Source organism: Rhipicephalus sanguineus, chromosome 4 (assembly GCF_013339695.2).
Source record: "Rhipicephalus sanguineus isolate Rsan-2018 chromosome 4, BIME_Rsan_1.4, whole genome shotgun sequence".
NCBI classification, from domain to species: Eukaryota; Metazoa; Arthropoda; class Arachnida; order Ixodida; family Ixodidae; genus Rhipicephalus; species Rhipicephalus sanguineus.
In genome coordinates, this window is record NC_051179.1 from 133,052,994 (window position 1) to 133,059,002 (window position 6,009).

Consider the following 6,009-nt stretch of genomic DNA (forward strand, 5'->3'; position numbering starts at 1 on the left):
TGGGATACACGCCAAATAATTACTATCCTGTTTTGCGGCTGCTGGTTGCTGCAATAACTTCTATTTTATTCACCGCTATTTCAAGTTCATGTGGGTCCTAGTTCACAGCCAGCGTTTGCAGAACAAGTCCGGCAAACGTTACTGTATTTTCTTTCTTTTCCTAGGCGTCGCATGCTACTACATGCTTGGTCTCGTAGACTGGGTTCTCCTTCCACCAGCAATCTCGAAGTGGTGAAGCTTTGGTCTATGAATTTATTGATGACAGAGAGCGGCAAGTTCACTGGAATGCAAACGGAACGATAATTAAGGAGCATTAAAAAAAGGCGTCGCATTTGCTCACGTTTTGTGTGAGCACCAAACGAAACGAATGCGCTGAATAAAGAAAGAGAAGCAGCGGCATTTGCCCGCTGAGAAGACCGATCAATACGCAGTGCGAGACAACTTGTCAAATGACATTGAAACGTACCCGAATTTAGATCGAAAAAAAAAAAAACACTGGATCGTCGGAACGGCAGATCACAAAGTTGCCATGCGCACCGAAGCCGCAGTTGTAAGGAAATTGTTTTTGAACTGCTCTGATAGCGTCCGCGCAACAGTAGTTGTTTGTTTACTCACAAATTCTGATATTTTGCGGCCTAAAGTTCACAGCGCGGTGCCAAAGCGCGCTCGTAGCAAAAGCGAAACCATCAATACGAACATACATGCAGACGCTCATAGATGCAGAGGCACCGTCAGTCGTCGCGAACCCGTGCGATCGCTGGTTTGAGGCTTCTTTCTGTTATGCTCCGTTTGGTTATACAGGCAGCCTACTCTAACGAGATATTTCACATAGTTTGCACTCAGCGAGTGACTACAGTTCACGCAAGAAGCCGGTTCAGGGGTCTCCAATGCGGTGACAGCGTGAAGGGGGTGCTCGGTTTCCGCAAAGATACAGCGACCGTAGACAATGTTGGGCTTTCAGTTCGTCGAAAATGTTTATTTTGACAGTAAAGAACACAGTTCATTTCGAAAGTACTTACAGAAATGCCCTGGAGGGCTTCCGCGAAGTGTTTTTGTAGAGCGCCGACAGCAAAACCTATGGGGAGCGCGCCGGCGGTATCCTGCCTAGCACGCAATCGAGGCGCGTCCGATAGAGGGCGACTCCGTAACTCCTCGAGGCCAATAGTACGGGCAAAGCATCGGTTGCTACATCACTCGCCGAGTTTCGATCGCTTCCTGGCTAAGTGCGTCACAGCCTTGTGTGGTCACGTGACCACGCTTCCTACACTTCTGCGTCACTGCCCAACCTCGGCGCCCAGAAACCGAAACCGAAAGTTGTCCACATCAAAAGGCGATATTAAATTATTTAGCGAGAATACATGAATCTTGGTGCGTGCATCACGCTTCCTAGAGCTACAGGAAGCGCTTACAGCAAAGAACGCGCAAGCCACAAATTTGGTGGCACCACCCCTTTAAAATCACAACTTTGCCGCAAGGGCACAGTAATGAATGCGATGTACAACTGAGCTACCGCCGCGGTTGCTCAGTTGGTAGAGCATTGGACGCGTTATTCGAATATCGCAGGTTCGGCCCCTGCCCGTAGCAAGTTATCTTTTCGTCCACTTTTCTCTCTTCACATTTACCTTGCATGTCCTACTAATAACGTTCCCTATACTTTTCTTGGCATTATTGTCTGCTAGTGCTCATTAATGTTGTGTATAACAAAGAAAAACGAGCCCTTAAAATTTCCACATCTTTTTTTCTTTCCTAGTTACAGCAATTAGAAGACTACATCTCCACCGGCATACACGCAGCGCCGTACAACACGAGGGTTAGGACCCCCCTCTACTGCATGGATCCACCGGCACGCTTCGTCCTCAGTTCGCTCATGCCCGACCAAGACGCGTTGAAGTCTTACGCGCACCCCGTACACGAGGTGTACGACAGCTCTCGGTTTCACAAGCGGACGCAACGGCCAGGCGAAACCGTAAACAGCTTCCTCACGGTCTTCGGAACATGGTACGCAAGTGTAACGATCCGCCACCAGCCGTTGAAGAGCGTCTTGTTCGCGACCGTTTCGTCGGGGGTTTGTCCGATTCTCACCTCTCAGACAAGCTGTGCCGCACTCCGAGCCTCTCTCTGGAGGACGCACTTGTGCAAGCACGTCAGCACAAAGACATCGACCGCGAGAAGCAAGGCGAGAAGTAACACCAACTAGCCCACCAAGCCATACTTGTGAGCCTGTCGTTCACCGCTGGGCAACCGCCGACGGCAGAGCACGTGGACGCGGCTACTTCACGTAATCCCGCGCATCGCGTAACTTTGCGTCGCGCGCTCTGCGTAGGGCCGGTCACGTGGTTTTGCGTCACGTGACCGGCCTGACGGTTCACTAATCAGTAAAAACAACGTTCGCGAGGCTCGGAAAAGAGGCCAAGGTGGGCAGTGCCACTTCTGCGGTCACGAAGTGCACCGACGGTCAGAATACCCAGCTGCTAAAGCGGTCTGTAACCACTGCAAGAAGCGAGGCCACTTCACGTCGGCATGTCGCTCAAAGAAGCGCCTCGGTTCCGTGGAACTCCGCTCCGTCGCGGCGGTGGCTTGGAACGGGCGGTACGTTGAAGTTAGGGTCAATGGCCGCCCTCTCGTCCTCAAGGTGGACTCTGCTGCCGACGTTTCGGTGGTTCCGCGTACGTTTCCTGGCTGCCTAGCAGTTCTCGTTAAGCTGCGTGGCGAGGAACTTTTTGGACCCGGAAAACTATCCCTGAAGCTTCTCGGCACCTTCTCCGCTGGGCTGTCTTGGAGAGGCAGGCAAGTCACTGAGCACCTCTACGTCGTTGCGGGACAAGAGCATCCCCTTCTCGGCTATCCGGCCGTAGTTGCCTTTGGCGTCACCTAGTTCATCGGCGCCGTCACACCAGCTCTTGCGAACACGTCACCTTTAGAAGTCCCTCGAGCCCTTTTAACTGGCCTCGGCACGCTCCTGGAAGTGTACACGATCCGTATCAAGCCTGATGCGGTACCGTATTCCCTCAGCACATCCCGGCGTATCCCGATACCTCTACAGGACGTAGTCAAAAAGGAGCTTGCAAGATGGAGCAGGAAGGCATGATGCAGTGCGTCGACGAAACGGCGGACTGGTGCGTGGGCCTTGTTGTCGTCCGAAGCCAGCGGGGGTTACCGCTTTGCGTGGATTTGGCCAAGATAAACGAAGTCGCTCTGCATGAACGCCACGTACTTCCGACCGTCGACCAAATCCTCAGACTGCTCGGCGATGCCTGTGTTTTCGGAATCGGACGCAACTGCAGGCTTCCTCCAAGTACGCCTGACGCGAGACTCCCACAAGTATGCGACCTTCATCACTTCGTATTGCCGCTGCCCATTTGGCATAACGTCGGCCCCAGAATACTTCTAACGTCAGATGTCTCGCATGCTGGAAGGGTTGTCCGGTGTTCTTAACCTCATGCATAACATCCCGGTGTTTGGCCGCACCACAGAGAGCACGACCAAGGCCTCCAAGCAGTCCTCGGTCGCCTCCAACAAGCGGGGAACAACCTCAATGCGGCAAAGTGCAGTTTTGGCGTGTCCAGCGTAGGACGCCTTGGCGTCGTCGTCAGTGCCAGTGGCACCGCTCCTCATCCAGGCAAAGTGACGGCCATTCAGCGCATGCCAGCTTCCCGGGACGTTCATAGTGTCGAACATTTATTGGGTATGCTGAACCGTATGGGTCGCTTCCTCCTGGGTCTCTCAATTTTCAAACGACTGCGCCGACCCGAAGTCTCGTGAGCAATATTGCAGCCTGGACGTGGCGACCAGCGCAAGCATCAGCCTTTGATTAGCTAAAGACCATACTGTCCTGATACATATGCTTCGCAAGGTACAGCGCTACACTCCTGACGACAGTTTCAGCAGATGCCAGTTCCTTCGGGCTCGGTGCAGTGCTTCTTCAAAACCAGCCATGAGGGAATCGCAGAGCAGTTGCATACGCCTCTCGTGCACTGACAGAAGCAGAACAAAGGTACAGCCAGATCGAAAAAGAGGCACTGGTTGCAACCTGGACCGTCAACCGGTTCCACGAATTCGTTCGGAGTCTTCGTTTCACCCTCGAGACCGACCATAAGCCGTTGGTCAAAAGCCCTGGAACTGTGGACCACGAGCTCATGCAATCTCGGATCCAGGGCTTTCACATCCGCCTCCCGCTGTACCATTTCGAAGTCAAGTATGTGCCTCGGAAACAGTTCGCTACAGCAGATGCACTCTCACGAGACTAGGTCGCCGAGCTGCCAGCGTCTCCAGCCATCGACAAGGTGGAGCTGTACGTCCAAGAAGCATTCCGCGCTACGCTTCCCACATTTGCGGTCCTCCTCGACGACTTCAGAGCTCACCAGGATGCAGATGGGGAGTGCGCTAATGTCAGGAAGTAGTGCGAGCAAGGGTGGCCTCGGAAAGAGTTTGTTTGTCAGCGTGGCTGTTTGGGGCTCGTCGTGCCGAACTCACAATTTCTGACGGCCTTCTCTCCTGCGGGACGCGCCTACTGGTAGCCGCTTCTCTGCGGAAGCACGTCCTCCTCTCATTCACGATGGACACCTTGGAGTGAACAGTTGCCGCGCCATCGCCAAGGGGGCTGTCTGGTGGCCGACCATGGAGTACACACTGGTTGTAAATATTTTTATCGGGTTCACTTTCGCGTTTCATATTTTTTATATTCTTTCTGTTTACTATTATTTTCCCGCCTCTCTTATGGAATCTTTCAATCCCGCACAGAGTAGCATGTCAGCGGTACACAGACGCCGGCTAAAATCGGTTTTTCTATTAAAGAGCCCGCCACCTCACGTCTCTCTCTCTCTCTCTTGAATAAGCTATATACTCCGATAGTGTGAACTGCCCTGCAACTGCTGGAGTTTCTTGATCCAGTGTTTTCAGCGCTTCAGTGATCACCACGGCTCCGCCATGGCACTCTCAAAGGCTATTCCCGAATCGAATGTCAGAGCGCTGAAGTCGCGTAGGTCAGAAAAGCTTTGGCATCGGTGACTGAGTGCACCTCTTTGTAGGCACAGTGCTCCTCTTCTCTTTTGTTTCTCTTTCTAGTCCCCATTATCCCCAGTGCATGGTAGCAAACCGCGCAGCCGTCTCGTTAACCGCGCTGCCTTACTCTTCTTCCTTTTTCTCTGAGGGAAAAAGCTAGGTCGAACACTGTCTCCGCTGTTGGTTACAGTCTTCCTCCAGTAGTGCAAGCTACGCAAATTTGTTTACCTTGGTTCTTGCTCACAAGGCATCGGTGAGACGGACTACAAGGTACATTGTCCAATTACCGCAACCTCCATTCGTGCCCATACATTGCAGAAAATTCCTTAATGTAGTTATCACCACATGATGGAACTCAGCTTCGTTACATGCATCGTTTCTGAAGAAGATGCTGGAAATAGGTTGTTCCTTGTGCTGTGCAAACACCCCCGAACTATTCTTAGACGTTACTGTCGAATGAAACACAGTGTGTAATTTAAAGCACAGAATGATTTGAAATATGCAATGGTGGTCAATGGAAGTTTTGGTGGATTGTCATTCCCCCAATGGCGCGGCCATATAAAAGTGCGTTTTTTATCTCGTTGTCATAAAATGCACTAGTCTACCCCCTTTATTGCCGTAATTCCACAATCGTGCATTCTAACGGGGAACATGTTTTCACACTCACCCTGTATATCTGATGAAAGCCTGGGTATTCACGTACTTCGATAAACTTCGCCAAGACAGCAAAAGGCCAAGGTGTGTTTGGATCGTACGTAACAGCCATCGTTTCTCAACAAAGCTTCGCCTTTGAGCTTTGTTACCTGCGTTGTGAAGAATACATTCAGTACAACCATTCGTACAGTGAACCATAACATTTACAAATGTGAGTTAGGGTTTGTATTTGCATCGTAAACTATAGCAGTCTGCAATATTATTCCCCCAACTGTTCAACCGCTTACGACCATAATCAAAATGAACACAAACATACAAAGTACTGCACTAGCGGGAGTTTTGTCCTGCATGCGA

The 6,009-nt window shown here is 51.4% G+C and overlaps 1 long non-coding RNA gene across 1 annotated transcript in view; it reads right to left on the minus strand.

Moving 5' to 3' along the window:
• Positions 1 to 5,798, minus strand: part of LOC119388995 (uncharacterized) — a 28,957-nt gene extending 23,159 nt beyond the window's left edge. The window contains exon 1 of the long non-coding RNA XR_005182951.2: positions 5,669 to 5,798. This is a non-coding gene — a long non-coding RNA (uncharacterized LOC119388995). The remainder of the gene's footprint in view (positions 1 to 5,668) is intronic.
• Between the last annotated feature and the right edge of the window lie 211 nt (positions 5,799 to 6,009).